Source organism: Polypterus senegalus, chromosome 3, assembly GCF_016835505.1.
Source record: "Polypterus senegalus isolate Bchr_013 chromosome 3, ASM1683550v1, whole genome shotgun sequence".
NCBI classification, from domain to species: Eukaryota; Metazoa; Chordata; class Cladistia; order Polypteriformes; family Polypteridae; genus Polypterus; species Polypterus senegalus.
In genome coordinates, this window is record NC_053156.1 from 93,566,066 (window position 1) to 93,585,502 (window position 19,437).

Below are 19,437 nucleotides of genomic sequence, written 5' to 3' on the forward strand. Positions count from 1 at the left end.
ATATAATTTTATAGATTTTTTTGCTTGAATTAAAGATTGAAAACCACTTTTAAAAATGAAACATTACCAGTATGTTTTACTTTAATTCTTCAATCATAAATATATTAATAAAATTTTAGTTACTCCTATTTAAAAGGAAATCATTTAGGGTACATCCAGTTACAGGACTGAAAGCAACAATTGTAAAGAGAATTGTAAAGATGAGTTTTTATTTAATTAGGTCTTACTTTTAAACATTGCATTTTTCGTTATAAGTCACTTGTATTGTACTGACCCCCTACTTTTTGACACCCACTGCACGCCCAACCTACCTGGAAAGGGGTCTCTCTTGGAACTGCCTTTCCCAAGGTTTCTTCCATTTTTCCCTACTTGGGTTTTTTTTGGGAGTTCTTCCTTGTCTTCTTAGAGAGTCAAGGCTGGACCTGTTAAAGCCGATTGTGGCACTTCTTGTGTGATTTTGGGCTATACAAAAAAATAAATTGTATTGTATTGTACTTAAAGGAATGTCTTGTTGTCTCTAGCAAGTAATACTGTGCAATATCCAGAACTGTCAAACATATGGACACTCGGAGCATACAGTGCATATAATTCATGAACGTTAGGATTGATTTTCTGTCTCTTTTGCAGCTATACCTCTCCAATGATACAGAACCCGATCGAAAGTAAAATCACCACGGAGCACCACGTTAGATTACAAAATAAATTCCGTTAGTGATTGTTATTACAATAAAATGGTATGCAGAATCTTAACAACTGGAACAAATTATCAAGCACTGCCCTACAGGCATAAAAGAACGGAGAGCACCCCAGTTTACTTTGTGGTTGGAATTGATTTTTATTTTTAAATAATTAACTCTTGCGTGGGAAAAAAATAAATGGATGTCTGTCTATTAATGTACACCATCATCTACATACACTGGGATTTGTGATCGCCAACACTTTAACTGAAAAAACAATGCTATATTAACTTTCCCTCTTCAAACAGATATTGTATCCTCCTCTGTTTCAACTAAAGCTGTCTGCCTGGATGGTTTCCAAGTGTGTTCAAAGCTCATTTTCTGACTTAAAAAGCTATTGAATTCAGCAACCAGTTCACAGGCCTGTAATAATGTATTGCTGTTTTTTATAATGCATTGGTTGAGCAGGTTAGAGAGACTGGGAGAAACCAAGCACAGCTTCTGCCACCTTCACCCTTTCCCAATAGGAGGATAATCACCTACTGTTGGAGCAGGGATTGTGACATGCTTCAGTGGTGCAGCCCTTGATATTCCCATGAGGATTGAACAGTGTTTTTCACCTTTTCCGTTGGATAAGAGCAGATATGTGACAGTGGACATATTCATCTTCATTGGCATCTGCAAAATGGTGCATTTAGGCTGACTTTATGGTTCCAAACCATGCAAGTTTGATGCATCTACTCACATTGTAGTTCACTAGTAACTTTAAGTCATCCATCCATTTTTTCCATTTCTGAATGTTTTTGACTTCCACTCCTTCATCCCACCAATGTTTCTCTTTTCGTTAGTCTCTAAAGATAAGCTTTTCTGGCAGTATAGCGAGGTGGGGGGGTCGGGGTCTTAACTGAGCTAACAACAGATAGAATACCACGCTTTGTAGCGGGCTGGACTTGTAACTTTATCTGAAATTTTAAACTATCCATTTCTGTGCCCCACTGGACACCAAGTGCACATTCTGTAGAGAGCAAGCTATAGCTCATGTCTAAATCCTTTTGTTTCAAGAGCTCTTTCTTCTTAAGGAACAGACAATAAAACTGTTCTATTGTTACTCACCCACATGGTCAGGTGGAATCCCCCTTTGAGGCATAGAGCTTGGAAATCTTTTGCCTGCTTTATGGCTTGCACTTTGTTGCCACTGACTTTAAGCAGTCATTTATGCAGAAATTATGGAGCACAGAGTTAATGGCTTCCTTTTTGTGAGGGGTTTCTTATTGAAGATTGATTCAACTTCACACATCACTGTTTTGAGGCTTTAATCGTTGAGTGTTTGTTGGTTAAGTGTTGAGTTTAGAATCTTTCCTATGCTTCTAATTTGTCCATACTCCACCTTGATGAGAGGCTGATGGTGAATTGACAATCCATTTGATTTCTTCCTTCATCATGGCATTGCTAGTTTTTTGTTGAACGAGATTTTTAACTGCTTCGCGTAGCTCTCTTTCTGCACCGATAAAATTTGTATTATTATCTGAGTGCACTTGTCCTTTAACTTGTCTACAAACGAATTGGTGTATGGCAATGATCAATAACAGATGCCTCACAAAGACATCAAATGACCCAAATGACTTTGAGGCACTTGCATCCAATCACTGACAGTTACTGAAGACACAGCCCAACATGCCTCCTGGACTCTTTTCTAAAAATGACCAATACACTTGAAGATGCTGGAAGCAAGTCCAATGCTTCGTTTTGTAAAAGATGGCCTAAAGAGTATTTGCCAATTCTTCAAGAAGAAATTTTGAACTAGGAGGTACTTGTTTAAAGGAGCCTGGTGGAACTATTAAGCAAGTATGGAGAAAAGAAAAAAAGAGAAGAGAAATGGATGGAAGCCAGTGTCAATCAGAAGGCAAAGTAGTTGGGGAAACCCCATGGTAGAGCTGTGTGAAAGGCACTCAAAATGTGGACTGGATCGCTCCTGCTTTAGCCTGGAAAGAAGGAGTGATCGGGACTTCTAGGGATCCTGCAGATGCCAATGGAGGTAATAGGGAAGAAGGAGCTGGGCTCTGTGTGTCCTGGTGGATGCGAGGTATAGTGACCGGGTTGGGAATCAAAGAGAGGCTGACAAGGAGTAGGGAAGATAGAGTCCGGCTTAGTGGGTATCGGTTGAAAAGACAAGAGTGAGAAAGAGATCACTGGAGCAATGGAGATAAAGTTGATAGTGGTTGTTTTTATCCTTGGTTTTATGGAATGATTATTTATTTCTTTCTCTTCTAAACTCCCTCACTGGATGCGATTTTATTGTATATATTTTTTATTTATTTATTGAGACAGCACTTTACTTGCTGATGTGTGTTCTCATTTGCCATGTCCATTTCGATCTACGACTATCAATGTCTTGTGCTCAAGAAAAGAAATGCAAGCTGTGGGCAATCTGGGCATCAAATCTAACCAGTGCAACCTCTGGATTACTTTATAAAATAAAAAAGGAAAAAGAAAACAGTTAGTAGGAGGCCGGGTAAAATTAAAGAAAGGCTCATTAGCTGTATAAAATAAAACAAATACTTTTAGTTTTCTTCATCTGTGGGCTATGCCTTCCCCATACCCACAGACACAACACAGTCCCAAGCACACAAGTAACACAAGCAGTTTTTTTTCCCTTCTTGGCACCACCACTCCTCCCAGGCAACCTTGTCCTCCTCCGCCCGACTCTGGCTACTGAGTTGTGGTTGCTGGCTCCTTTTATAGTTCACTTGGAAGTGCTCCAGGTGCTTAATCCCAGAGTTCCGGCTGCACTTCCGGGTGTGAGGAATACGTTGCCCATACGGTCTCAGAACTCCCAAACACAGCACCCCCTGGCGTTGCCTGTGGAACCCAACAGGGCTGCAACCAACTCCAATTCCCAAGATACCCTGCAGGAACCTGAGGCACTGCTCCACCTCAGGGAGGCTGCCATCTAGCGTCCAGGGGGACGTATTGCAGTGTCCAGGGCTGCTCCCCATGAATATTGTGTGCAGGAGCATCCCGACTGGGTATGGAAGTCAGCCGCTTGTCACAGTATCTACAATTTATAATTATCTGTTATTCATTTATTAATTGCACATGTTTTTGAAAGCTGTTGTATTTACTTTTCCATTTACTTTCAATGATTCTTGTGCTGACCAAGTAGCAAAACAGCAGTGATTTTGTGGTTCTCCTCAAACCCTGACAGGAAATTCACATAAATACAATGACCTCCTTCCGTTGCTCACTACAGAATCATCCCCTGCTGATGCTGTACTATGTAGTCCAATCTGGATACAATGCTAGTACAGCACTATCTTAGGTACACTGAAGCTGAAGTTTTTAAATAAATTAGATTACAGTACAAAACCGGTTAGCAAAACAATTTTGGATTCCTGATACTTTTTCTTGATTCCCAGTTCACTTCGGTGATACAATACAAAGCTTCTCTGGTCTCCAGCAAGAATATAACAAATTAATTTAACAAAGATACCTAAGAACAGATGTCATCCTTAAACTGTAATCACAGATAAGCAAACAATTCTTTTTTCAGACAAAGCGTTTATAGATGTGAATATACAAGAGCATCTTTAGCTTGTAAATGATATCAAGAAAATCTCACACCGCCATATTTATTCAAAAGTTAAAGAAGGATGATCAAATATTTAATAACTGGATATCTTCACAGTGCTGAGACTCAAGGTCAGAGGCTCCTTCCTAGGGACGTCAAGTCAGTATAAAGTGACCTTATTATATTAGTAATCTTATGGCATCCCTTCAAGGCTACAGTAATTTCAACACAGCTGCATCTCTTAGAACAATGTTCTCATATTTAACACAGTTAGAAAAATCTCATGAGCCTAAGAATTCAAGATGCTAAAGTGTTACGGAAAGATTTTCCCCAACAGACTACAAAAGATAAATACTTTTTTGCTTTTAATTTTGCTACAATTGCAATCTGTTCTGCTCTTGCCTTTCTTTCATCATTATTTCTTTTGACGCTGTCCAGCTTTTCCTCCTTAAATACAGAAAGTTTTTATTCCAGGTCATTTTTCTTTTACAGCAGCATAGTGAAATTGTATTCAGCATCTCATAAATCTTCATAGAATAATTTATTAATGAACAACAACTAACATTGTCCGAATATCACAATATACTGTATTAATCCAATTAGTATGTTCAGTGACAAGCTACAGTTTTATAAGAAGGCAGTTGGATTCTTGTCATCCTGTACATAACACTCTGATCCCTGATAGAACTGAAACAGAACAAAAACATGTACAGTATACAAAGTTTTGTTTCACTTAATTTGTTATGAATAGTATATGTTACGTAAAACAAACAAGTGTAAAGTCCCTAGATAAATAACACTTCCTCCTAAGAACCAGATATTCTGCAACGTGAGCAAAGTGTATATTAAAGGAAAACCCAGTGGGCAATAGAAAGTCCCATTTGATGTGTGTGGAGTACCTGAGTGGTTGAACAGATAATAGAACTGGGCAATGCAATAGTTTTATAAAAAAAGAGGCAAATCTTTTTTTTACTTATGTCATGCTTTCTATTAGAAATGTTGTCACTGTGAACATTAATGCCTGAACATATTGTTAAAATGAGACTAAAATTATAACATCAAGAAAGTTTGTTCATTCAATCTGAAAGTATATTGTTATTTTCCTGAACTTACTTCAGTTGATTTTAATCAGTTTATTTCTAGTATTTAAACTTGTCAAATTTCGGTGTCAGAGAGAGGGATTTGCTATGGGGACCCATACTCTGGAATGATGTACTTATTAAAAATAAAAAATCTTCACTGCTGTGAACACTAAAAATCTAAACATTTTTTTAGCATAGCTTATTTTAGTTGTAGGTGCTGCTAAAGTTGTTTTATATTTCCATCATGTATAAGTTTTTAATTAATTGTAGTAGTTGTTTTTATTTTCATGTCGCTAACTCTTTAGATATTTGTACTGAAAGTCCACTTTTAAATTGAATACAATATGGAATTATTTATCAAATTATATACAGACAGTTTACTTTAAACAAACATTGGGTACTGTTATGTAGCAGACAGTACATTCCATTCTTGAGTAACCATAATACCTGTGGATAAAAACTGTTCCTCAATCTAGTGGTAGTATTTGCCTGCAAGGAGGAGGGAGAAAGGTGGCTGAGGTCTTTACTAATACTGTTCATCTTTCTATGCCAGCTTCTATTATATATGTTCTGAATGTAAATATAATCATTTAAAAAATAAAGAAGCCATACACACATTTAAATATCCAGTTCAAGGAGATTCATGAAATTTACACAGAATACTGGACCAATTGATCTGAAAATTGTTAACTTTATGCCTTGGGTATTTCTCCATGTCTTCTCTGTCTCTTCCTCCATTTTCTCAATAGACTCGAAAACATATCTAGACTATGAGAAGAAAAAATGTTTATAAAAATTAAGTGATATCCATGATCAGAAAGAGTAGACATAAGAAAACTAGAAGATTTCAGAAATTAATAAACTGAGTAAGGAGTCATTTTAATGGAAAAAAAAATGAGTTGCTATAGGAGAATGACCTGCCATGACAGTGACTGCAGCTCTAACTATTTAATGCAGGGTTGTAGCTGGCCTCCATTGATGGGTGGGGCTTCTATTACCAAAATTTGACTTTTTAAAACTAGCTTATCAATTTGTTAATTTTAGACTGTATTGTCACACATTTGCATCTGAGGATCTCCTTGAAAGCTCATTTGAGGTAAATGGTAACCCACCAGGGTGAGAGGGGGTGATGTTGCTAAACTTGTTCCCGTTTTTCCCCACAGCTCCCAGAAACCTCCCAGTGAAAGAAATTAGCTCCACCTCTTCCAGTCCTCCCATTATAAAAAGATCGGATGCCTCCACTAAGTCGTCTTGTCTTGATGAGACCAGTTCTGGAGAGTGAAAGCTCTGGGAAAGCATCCTTTTGTTTTGTTTGCTGTTACTAAGCACTGTAGTAGTTTTTGTTTTGTTCTTGCTTGCCTTATGTTGAGTGTTACAAGACGGCACCTGTTTAAGTTTGGAAAATTTGAAAGAATTAAAAGGGACTACCCGGCTGTTGTCCCAAACATTTTTGATTTGTTCTGGCTTTGCTTGAACCTGGGTTCGGCCACCCAATAGTATAAATTTCACCGGCTTAAAAGCTCCTCGTGAAAAGGTTCAGATTAACAGAGATACAAAATAGACCTTTTAAAACAGTGACATTTATTATTCAGATCATACTGTAGCTTTGTCTCTCAATCTAATTCTTAAAATAGTATCAAATTAGGATTAATTTCAAAGCAAAATGCATCCAATGTTTTTGTTTATAAATGAACTACATATGTAAATATTATAAAATAACTAAAGTAGGACAAAATATTTGATAATACTAAACACTAATAATGGTTATCACGAAAGGTTACAACAGCATTGTATTCAGTTTCAATAATGTAATTTTTCATTTGAATGTTTGCAGGTTTTATTTGAAAATTGCCTATTTTTATGGCTGTGTATACAGTGGTATGAAAAACTATTTGCCCCCTTCCTGATTTCATATTCTTTTGCATGTTTGTCACACAAAATTTTTCTGATCATCAAACACATTTAACCATTAGTCAAATATAACACAAGTAAACACAAAATGCAGTTTTTAAATGATGGTTTTATTATTTAGGGAGAAAAAAATCCAAACCTACATGGCCCTGTGTGAAAAGAGTAATTGCCCCCTGAACCTAATAACTGGTTGGGCCACCCTTAGCAGCAATAACTGCAATCAAGCGTTTGCGATAACTTGCAATGAGTCTTTTACAGCGCTCTGGAGGAATTTTGGCCCACTCATCTTTGCAGAATTGTTGTAATTCAGCTTTATTTGAGGGTTTTCTAGCATGAACCGCCTTTTTAAGGTCATGCCATAGCATCTCAATTGGATTCAGGTCAGGATTTTGACTAGGCCACCCCAAAGTCTTCATTTTGTTTTTCTTCAGCCATTCAGAGGTGGATTTGCTGGTGTGTTTTGGGTCATTGTCCTGTTGCAGCACCCAAGATCGCTTCAGCTTGAGTTGAAGAACAGATGGCCGGACATTCTCCTTCAGGATTTTTTGGTAGACAGTAGAATTCATGATTCCATCTATCACAGCAAGCCTTCCAGGTCCTGAAGCAGCAAAACAACCCCAGACCATCACACTACCACCACCATATTTTACTGTTGGTATGATGTTCTTTTTCTGAAATGCTGTGTTCCTTTTACGCCAGATGTAACGGGACATTTGCCTTCCAAAAAGTTCAACTTTTGTCTCGTCAGTCCATAAGGTGTTTTCCCAAAAGTCTTGGCAATCATTGAGATGTTTCTTAGCAAAATTGAGATGAGCCCTAATGTTCTTTTTGCTTTACAGTGGTTTGCATCTTGGAAATCTGCCATGCAGGCCATTTTTCCCCAGTCTCTTTCTTATGGTGGAGTCGTGAACACTGACCTTAATTGAGGCAAGTGAGGCCTGCAGTTCTTTAGACGTTGTCCTGGGGTCTTTTGTGACCTCTCGGATGAGTTGTCTCTGCGCTCTTGGGGTAATTTTAGTTGGCCGGCCACTCCTGGGAAGGTTCACCACTGTTCCATGTTTTTTCCATTTGTCGATAATGGCTCTCACTGTGGTTCGCTGGAGTCCCAAAGCTTTAGAAATGGCTTTATAACCTTTACCAGACTGATAGATCTCAATTACTTCTGTTCTCATTTGTTCCTGAATTTCTTTGGATCTTGGCATGATGTCTAGCTTTTGAGGTGCTTTTGGTCTACTTCTCTGTGTCAGGCAGCTCCTATTTAAGTGATTTCTTGATTGAAACAGGTGTGGCAGTAATCAGGCCTAGGGGTGGCTATGGAAATTGAACTCAGGTGTGATACACCACAGTTAGGTTATTTTTTAACAAGGGGGCAATTACTTTTTCACACAGGGCCATGTAGGTTTGGATTTTTTCTCCCTAAATAATAAAACCATCATTTAAAAACTGCATTTTGTGTTTACTTGTGTTATATTTGACTAATGGTTAAATGTGTTTGATGATCAGAAACATTTTGTGTGACAAACATGCAAAAGAATAAGAAATCAGGAAGGGGGCAAATAGTTTTTCACATCACTGTATGTCATAGTTGGACTTTTCCAGACAGTACTTGTCAAAATAGCTTATTATTTATTTCAAAAGGTCTCATTTATTTCTGGTTTTGGCGCCTATCAAATATTCAATTGCTTATATAAATTGTTTCAGTTCTTCAAAATTTAATGGCTCACATATATATATATATATATATATATATATATATATATATATATATATATATATATACAGTATATATATATACATAATATAAATTCCATGTTCTTTCTGAATTGCAAGGAACGCAACTTTTATTAACCGACAAAGTCCCAACAGTAGCGAGCTCATGTTAACTAGAAACATATTAGCAGATGTTAGATAACTGGCTTCCTCAACTCATTGCAGCCCAATGGAGGTGGTTAATTAAATGACATTTTAGCCACAGTAATAATTTACTGCAGAACACGAAAATTCCAATTGAAAGCCCTGTCTTGTGTTTTTGATTTTTGAAATAGCTGTTGTGGGACAATGTTACCCTTATGTCTTGCTCCTCTGAACAAGTACTGCTTCTCCATCATGGGTAAAGCAGCCGATTCACATTGGCTATGCATTTTTTTTGGCATGTCTAAATAGTGTTTTTAATTTAGGTATCAATTTGCATATTTTGTATTTTTTAATTAAATGTAAAGGGAATTTTACAAACAAAATGCTTTTATTAAGTTTTATTATTTTGGACTGCTAGCAATTTGGGGTAGGTGGTATGACTTTCCTGGACCACCAACCAAACCTGAACCATAACGAGTTATAAAATCCATACAAGCATGCTACCATAGTTTATCTGGTACATATAATAATTAGACATTAATTTATTAATTTTGCTTTATTAAATATACCGCAAATATTGACATACTCTTTTACATCTCTGTTGAGTAATAACTAACAAATAATAAATTCCTTGGATGCCTGGCCAGCTTCTATTATTATTAGTGCTGGGTAGAAAAAATAAGGCTGAATATGACTTCAATTATGAAGAATTAGATAATTTAATTGAAAACAAATATTGAAAGTACTTAACAGAAAATCCTTAGACAAAACCACAAGGCAAAGAAAAAATAGAAGAAACATTACGGTGAGAAAGTTTTTCTTGAATGATTTAAAGTTGCAATGTTGTCTCACAGCTGTTTAGTGTTCGATTTTTGTTCTTATCTGTATTTTCCATCCTTCCCCAGTTGCTACCTTTTAATGTTTCACTTGTAATGTTTCCCAAGTGATGTATGTTAATGATAAAACAAAACACATACAAACAAAAATCACCAGATTAAAGAAAAGGTTTTCAGTAAGCCTGGAAAATAGTCAGCCCTGTCCTAGAGGACTATCAAAACACACATTCCAGGTTTTCCCCCTCTATTATATTTTTAGCAACCAAACAATCAGAATAAACACAATTAAGTAAGTTAAACATTAAACAAACAAGAAACTAAACTGGAAATAAACAAATTACACCTAAATGATCAACAGCAAATTCAACATCCAAAGCCCAAAGAGCACAACAGACAAGGGTTGAACATTCAGGCCAAACTTAAAAAAAAAAATACACACTAGGAAATTTCAATAAATTCAAAAGGGAACTTAAAATTTATACTAAGGAAGTATTACAAAATGAATCCAAAGGCTAGCCTAAACAAAATAGAGAAATCCCCCAAAAAGAATGCTATCTTATAAAACATACCAAACTAATACAATGATCCAACTCAAAAGTGAGGAACCGAAAGAATGTGGAAACACTCCCTTGCAGTCCATGCTGTAGTAATCCAAATGGAGCTATAGAGCAGTCCTAAACAACTGCCCTAATGATAGTCCAACTGCAAGATAATTAAGGGTGGCCTACACCCTTACACTCAGCATCAATTGTGCTAACAAGAAAATATTACAAAACAATCAAGAAACAACAGGAAACGGAAAATTAATACAAAATAATTAACATATGCAACATTAAAGTAATTAACATTAGGCACCAGTACAAACATATTAAAAACCAGTTAGCAAAGATTAAAAAAAAACAAATAAGAATATAAAATAAAGCAAAATCAGGGCCAGAGCTAGCATTATCCTGACAACTTCAAGCCATGGCCCCAATGAAATTTATATCTGTCTTTAGTGCATTATTTGTTAATTGTTATTTAGTTTTGTCTCAGTGTTAGTGAAACAAGCTAACCTCTCAGCAGAAAGAACTAGTTCAGCATCACCTTCCACATCTAAGCTCTCATACTGATGTTTATAATTCATGCATTTGCTTTAATGTTATTATCACTGGGATAATACGAAGTTACAAAATTAAATCTGCTAAAGGAAATGTGGCCCATGGAGCTTGTCATGAATTTAGTCTCTTAGTTATCCATAAATAGATAAGGTTTTGTGCTTAGTATAAATTATACGTGGTGCCTGAACAATTCGTATCTCTATTTCTCATAAAACTTATTTTATATTTAACGGCTCACTTTTACCATGGTTTTAATGTAATGGTGACAGCTTTTGAGAAAATCATGCACAGTGATCCATCTACCTAGAAAATTTGTAAATCAACGGGACAACATATCCTCTGCCCCACATTCACACTGTAAGAACAGTCAGAGGTACTTGTGAATAAATGTTCAAATGAATGCTTGTTGAGCTTGATCACACAAAAGGCCTTCTACTTTATGAAGTAAATGTATAAGCCAGTCTACTAAAATTGCTAATACATCTGGTGTAATAATAAGCAAATCCAATAAATAGTTGGTGTAGTTTCATTGAATTTCCAACTGGGCAGCCCAAAACAACTTTTGTCTTTGCTGCATTCATATTTAAACCCTTGATGGAAATGACACAAGACTAAAACTTTGTAGGTGTTTTATGAAAATTGCAATTTTTAACTTTTATAAAAAGTATATTAATATGTAATCTCTATAAAATATCTAGAATATGACTTTTCTGTTGAATTAGGGGGAAAAAATGAAAATACTGTAAATATACACCATAACATAAACTGCTACCATGACTTTTACAAACAATTAAAGAATGGCTACATACATATGGCATTAGGAAACAGTCATTATGATCTGTACACATGTTGAAAGTAATTTTACATTTGACCCCTTCACAAATTGTGATTTAACATTATGCCAATACAGTGTTATGAAAACAGACTTGATCACTCACAGCAAAGAAAATACGGAAGAGTTACTTTTCATTGTTACATTATTTAGTTTAGGTCAAAGAAAAATTTGTGTTTTTCAAGAAATAAAAAAACAGCACTGATAGGAGTTTTAGATGAACCATAAACCTGTTACTAAATTCTTGTTCATGTAAATCTCTGCAGTTATAATTTCTGACAACAACAACAACATTAATTTATATAGCATGTTTTCATACAAATGATGTAGCCCAATGTGCTTTACAAGATGAAGAAAGAAAAAATATTAGGTAATACTAATTAACAAAGAATAAATTATGGTCCGATGGCCAGGGAGGACAGAAAAAAAACAAACAAAAATAAAAACTCCAGAGAGCTGGAGAAAAAAAAAACCAAAATCTGCAGGGGTTCCAAGGCCACGAGACCACCTAGCCCTCACTGGGCATTCTACCTAACATAAATGATCTCAATCAGTCCTCATGGTATTCAGGCTTCACATGGAAGAATTAGACAATGATGGTCATGTGGACATCTGGCCTTCAATCCATCAATTTAAGGACTGCACGGTCCTTTGATCAGGTGGTAGTGGCACAGATCGCCACCACAGAAAACCAGAAAGAGAACAGCAGAGAAAGTAGGGGTCAGTATGGATTTCGTAGCCATGAAAAAAAAAGATAATTAAATGCATATATAGAATATCAGGGTTACACTAAAATGAAGTTATGAGAAGGCCATGTTAAAGTAATGAGTTTTTAGCAGTTTTTTAAAGTACTCCACCGTATTAGCCTGGTGAATTCCTATTGGTAAGCTATTCCAGATTTTAGGTGCATAACAGCAGAAAGCTGCCTCACCACTTCTTTCAAGTTTAGCTCTTATAAGCAGAAACTCACTTGAAGGTTTAAGGTTATGATTTGGAGTGTAAGGTGAAAGGCGTGCCAAAAAATAGGCTGGAGCGAGATTATTTAAAGCTTTGTAAGCCATAAGAAGTATTTTAAACTCAATTCTAAATGGCACGGGTAACCAATGTAGTGACATCAGAACTGGAGAGATGTGCTTAGATTTTCTGACGTGGTTGATGAATGTAGCCTGTCCTTACATCTTAGTGCTTCCAAAAACAGATGAACTTTTCAATCATTATTTTTGTGTGGTAGTGATTGTAATGATTTGTCATTACTATAGGTGAGTATGATTGAGATTTGACATTTTAAATGAGACTGACAGGTAAAGCCTCTATTAAAAGCCTCTAGTAAGACCTTTCTTTGTCAAGTCTACAATGGGATGGGACAAGCAAAACAGACAAGATTTTTCTAAGTCACGGGCATGTCACTTACTAACTTACTAAAAAGCTGTTCTTTATCTTTTGAAAAACCTCCATGGACCTACCAACAGGCCTAGTTGTTTTTTGCTTTTTTTTCCTGAATGCATATGTACTCCATCAACAACTAAAAGCTTGATCTTAACTTCCAAATCCAACAATTTTATTTTTAATATTTTGATTAAAACAATATTTCTGCAGGCCCAAATTCAATGTATTCCTCATGACAGTATTATATATAAATTAATGAGAACAAAAAAATTGTTCTTCAGTTTGTTCTTCACCTTGGGGTTGAAGAAATGGGATCACCAATTTGACTCCTCGATCTGGAAACCAGGTAGATTTAATGTATCTTGAACCACGCCTGTAAAGCTTAGTGTTAATGCTTTCTTTCCTTCCAGTGAGTTTAACTGAAAACGTTGTGAGACTTGCCCGGAAACCACCAGTCGGAAACCACATCTTTATAAAAGTCACACTTTTATTATACACCTCCAAATACAGGATTAAAGTTCCGAACACCACACACAATGCATATAGAACATAAATCACCACAATAAACCTTCTGTTCCTCAGTCCTTAGCCGCCAATCTCCTCCTGGGAGCTTCGTCCTACTCCCACTCCCGACTCAAGCTCTCCGTCTGTTAGGAGGCAGCGCCTTTTATTTTCCGCCCGGATGTGCTCCAGGTGGCTGATGACGAACTTCCGGCAGCACTTCCTGGTGTGGCGGAAGTGCTGCCCTTTGCACCGGAAGCACTCCAGGCGTCCCTGGCAGGTTCCTCCGCCATCTTGCCGAGTGTGGCGAAGTAACTAATTCTGGGTCCCACACGGTTTAAGGTGCCCTCTGGCGGTGGCCACAGGTACCAACGAGTTATAATCTTCTCTCTCTTTTCTGTGGTCCTCTCCTGCTATAGGGTAACTGTTGTCCCCTCATGGCCCAGAAGCTATTCATGCCCCCTTCCGGTCCTTTTAGGGGTCTGTGACAGCGTCCATACTTTTATTCTTAATTACAGGAGGTGTCTCAGTTACTGCCCAAGTGAATTTTTTTTCTTTCTTCCATTAAAATGCATACCTAATTTTAACACTAAGCTATTTTGTTCACAGGCTGGGAGCTGTATGGAAATATATCTACATAAATATTTACTGGATGTTTTTACATACAATCACAAACTGGATAATTAGAATATGGTATGCATAGAGAAATTAGAATGTATACTACGATCAAGCACATATTTTACTTAACCACTTGTTTTACTGTGTAATTCTGTAACCTTATTAAGTCATTATTATTTTTAAACTATATTGTAATCTCACCAATATGATTTAAACACAGGAATGCACCGAGTGTTACATGTAACTACTCCATCAGTGTAAAATGACACCCTGAAAGCAGATGCCAAAGACTGGGTGGAAGATTAGCAATAAGGAGGCACGGTCAAAAAGCAAGCCAGACCAGACCGAAACCTAATCAAATGGGCATGACTGAAGGGCAATCGCACAAAGGTGGCAAAACACCATTATGTGTTGTCCATAATCGTAACAGGTGTGTCAAGACATCTTTCTTCTATGTTACGCTATGCATAAAAAAAAGAAACATGAGGCTTTCTCCACAGACAGAGCTTAGCTGTTTATTACCTGGAACCAGAACGCTTTTAGATTTTGTGTGATTTCTGGCTTTGGGTATTATTGGTTTATTACAGTTAGCAGTTATCCCTCCTCTTTTGATTAATTTTGCCAGCAGGTAGTAGTTGGGACCTGGCTGAGTTTAGGTGAGCCTCTTCTGAGGTTAGGTAAGGTTATTACCTGCTTCTTGGCTTATTTTTGGAGGCCTCACTCCCATTTGCCTTTTTGAAACCTCAGTTTCATAATATACCATTGTATTCAGTTTCCATGTTTTTTCCATTTATTCCAGTACTGATATGCAGCAAGTAAAATCGCTTTGCTAAGTTCGTACGTGCATTTGCTGCAAATTTTCATATTGCCAACCTGAACCACTATAGTGCAACCTTTCCATAAAATTAAGATGTTACTCATAATCCGTGTTTATTTTTGGAAAATTATGAGATTGCTATTGCAGACCTGTGATCATCCACACATTTGTGGTAATCATTACATAAACATTACCCATTCTACAGATTCCAAATAATCCTGTAATGTTTTGTCTGTCTTTACAACTTTTATTACACTTCTGTCTCTGCTTGAAAACAGCCAGCAGGTGTACCAAGATGTGATGTGACAGTTGGAGGTCAAGGCAGGTGTAGTTGGCAGTAAGTGTCTTTAATTGATGTATAACAGAGCGTAGTATTATCACCACTGCTGAGACCTGCTGAGTGACCTTCTGGTGACATTTTGATAAACATTGCTATAGTCTGTTTCAGTGGAGTCCCCAGCAACAATAAATAGTCCTGCAAGATGTAAAAGTAAAATATTTATAATTATGTGGTATAGTTCACTAAGCACAATGCTGGATTTGGCTTGTAGTGGGATATGGACAGCATCCAGAAAAACTGGAGAACTCTCTTGTTAGTTAAAATGGATGACAGTTTTTAATTAAATATTCTAGAAGAGGTGAGCACTGAACAGGATCATCTCCAGACAGAGGAGCAGCTTCATTGACAAACTGCTGTCACTGTCCTGCTCCACTGACAGACTGAGGAGATCGTTCCTCCCCCACACTATGCGACTCTTCAATTCCACCCGGGGAATCTATCTATCTATCTATCTATCTATCTATCTATCTATCTATCTATCTATCTATCTATCTATCTATCTATCTATCTATCTATCTATCTATCTATCTATCTATCAATTTTGTGAGATGATTTACAGCTGGGTACCATATATTATCTAAGAGAAAACATCTCCTCTACTCTTCCCTGACTTATCAGTCCAGTCCATTTAGTAGACACCATTTAGCTGGATTTCAGAGACCAGTGTCTTGATGGTCAGCCAGGTTTACAAAAGATAGAACATTATCTGATTTATCTTGAAGCTAGTCTTATTCTGGAACGATCTAGTTTGTTATCTATCAACTGAATGTTAGCCATAAAGATGATGGGCAGAAGAGCTATACTTAAGGGGTTTTGTCCTGACCTAGATGCCTTACCATAGCATCTTTTTATCTCTCTTTATATGATTATTCTTGTTTGTGTCCTGAAGGTTGTGCTGTCTGATGATAACTGATGATAGCAGCAGACTTCTAACAGGATAAAAATTGAATAATGAGAATGCACTCTAATGATTAAAAGGTTTTAGAAATTATAGCTGTTGAGAAGTCAAAATCAATGATATTATGAAGAAAAAGCACAATTACCTACCCAACCAACCTGTGAATCGCTTTCTGCCCTGTGCACAAACACAATAATGGGTAGTAAGTTATTATAACATATTTAATTATTTCAAAGTTTTCATTTCTTTTTTTTTTGACAGAACCTGGCTTTCATATGTTTTTTCCTCATCGTTATTTATTTATTTAGCAAATGCATTTGTTCACAGAAAACTACCAAAAAATAGTAAAATGTATTTGAATTCTTAATAGGAAACTGTTATAATTTGAGTTATACCAAAGAAAATAAGATGGTGAGCTCCAAAAATGGCCAGAATTATTTGCTTAATTTGTTTATTGTTCATTTATCTTAAAATAACTTCAATTAATAACCTCCAAACACAATAATGAAGAAAAGACCAAGTGAGCAAAACTATACAACCAAAAAAAGGCAAAGTAATCATAAATTCAACCAAGACAGTAAGGCCAAAATACCCAAAGTACAGAATGATGATATGCCAAACTACAAAAATCAATGGGCAAAACTGGCAAATTAATTCGTTTAAAATTAAATGTATAACACAATAAAGTGTGCAGAAACTGATCCAAATGCTTTCAGATTCCATTGTATGTTTCTACAGTATATAAGTTTTAATATCAGAACAACATGTTGTGACGATGCGGGTTTACTCCACGCTTCCATCTGACTTCTGGGTTCTGCATTTACCAGCAAGCCTGCGCACTCTCTTTCTCTCTCTCTCTGGCTATCCTCTCCATGCCTCTGCCGCCTTTTTCCCTGCAACCTCCGTCTCTCTTTCCGATTTTCCTTTTTTCATCCCCCTGCTAGCTGCCTCACACTTCTATAACAGGAACAAGGCAGCTGTGGCAATCAGCAGCTCCCGGGAACAATTACGGATGTGGACGGTTTCTCACCTGTGCACTTAGGTGAGAAATACCCGCAGCATGAATTCCCCAGGAACCGCTTCAGACACACACCACCACGCCCCCTCGCTAAGCTGCGAGTGCGGCGATTATTTATTTGAAAAATTGGCCTCTTGGACATGAGCTGTGGACCCGCTATACCACACATGTGGATAGAAAAATGTATGCCTCTAGATGTTTCCATTTGAAGGGAAATAATCCATCTTTGTATCTGAGTTTCTTTTACAGTTAGATCAGAATTTTAGCAGAGTGTCAGGAATCTGCAATTAACATGTTAGCTCATAGGGAATAAAACTAACATTCTATTCTAGTTACTTATGTGAATTTAACATTAACTTTAATTTACTATGATCGGCTGTTACAAATTGTGTAAAAAGTTAGCCACATGGTGAGAATTGGCAATCAGAAAGGACAGAGGGGACAGAAAATATGTATGAGAAGATATTACTTTATATGGTACACTTACAAAATGAATTACAGACTAACAGAGCATCAGAGCTGATTACAAAGATTTACAACAACAACATTTATTTATATAGCACATTTTCATACAAAAAGTAGCTCAAAGTGCTTTACACAATGAAGAAAAGAAAAATAAAAGACAAAATAAGAAATTAAAATTAAAAAAGATTTACTGTATATGCTTGATCAGAAATGCACCAGATCATCAAATGAAGCACTGCAAAGGAAAAGGTTGTGTCTACAGAATGTACTCCCCTCTATAACATCAGAAGGTCAAACATAATTTATTAATTGTATCCCATTTTGGCACTTTTAAATATATTATATTCTCTTACAGAATCTGAATTTCCAGAAGTCATATCATCTTTGAAGAGAGAACAAGCCTTTGATAGGCTTGAACGACGGTATCTCTTGGCTGAATTTTACAAATTTCAGTTTGGTCTCAATATATCTTCATAGGTTTTATTCTTCTATACATGTACAAAGACCTCCATCCGCCATGGCAGAAATGATCTCCTCTTCTTTCTTAGTATTCAGCAGTCGATGCCGCTTGCGTATGTGGATTTCACTTTCACCAAACAGCAAATCTTTTCATTCTCATGGCTACTCCTCTTCATTGGAAAAACAATACTACTGTTCCCTGATGGCCACATGAATTAGACGATCTCCGTCTTAAAGTTTCAATCTGAACAATATATTCAATCTTTTTTTGCTGTTCCAGTATTTCACAGAGTAATAATTTCTGTTTGTTTGTGCTAATCCGATCTTTACTATCATTTTTTGAGACTTTCGAGTTTTAGTACTTTCATTATCTCTAACCTGTGGTGGGCTGGCACCCTGCCTGGGGTTTGCTTCCTGCCTTGCGCCCTGTGTTGTGTGAGATTGGCTCCAGCAGACCCCCATGACACTGTAGTTAGCGGGTTGGATAATGGATGGATGGATGGATGGATTATTTCTAACCTGCTCTGTATGTGTTATCGCGTCACAATTTTGGAACCTCTTCACAACGTTCTACTTTGTTATCTACTCTTTGTCTTTTATTTCCGGTCACAGGTGTGGTTAAATCTCTTGGCACAAAGTCTCTGCTCGCGGGACTTGAAAGTATCTCTCTGCAAAAGTCATGTCTGGTCTCAGGCTTAAAAGTCTCATCTTGTCCCAGGTTTTTTTTATATAATAGAGAGATGTTATCATTCACACTTACCTTTGCAGTTGCAGCAGAAATGAATTACAAATAACCTGAATATTTTGTTTTAGTTACATCTCATTGTGTAATATGTCCAGTGCAGCTTCTTGCCTTGCCTCCTTACACTTTAGCACCCCAAGTCACAATGGCATATTAAACCAATGTTTTGGTGAAGAAAGAGATGCAAGTAACAAATTAGGCTTTTCTTCTAAATTTCATGTCTTGAAAGCTTATCTTGTGAGCATATCGTTTTTATTTAAGACTACCAATCACGTTCACTCTTGTGCGCTCTTGTTTTACTGGAGGAGTCAGTCAGTAATTTTCTAACCCGCT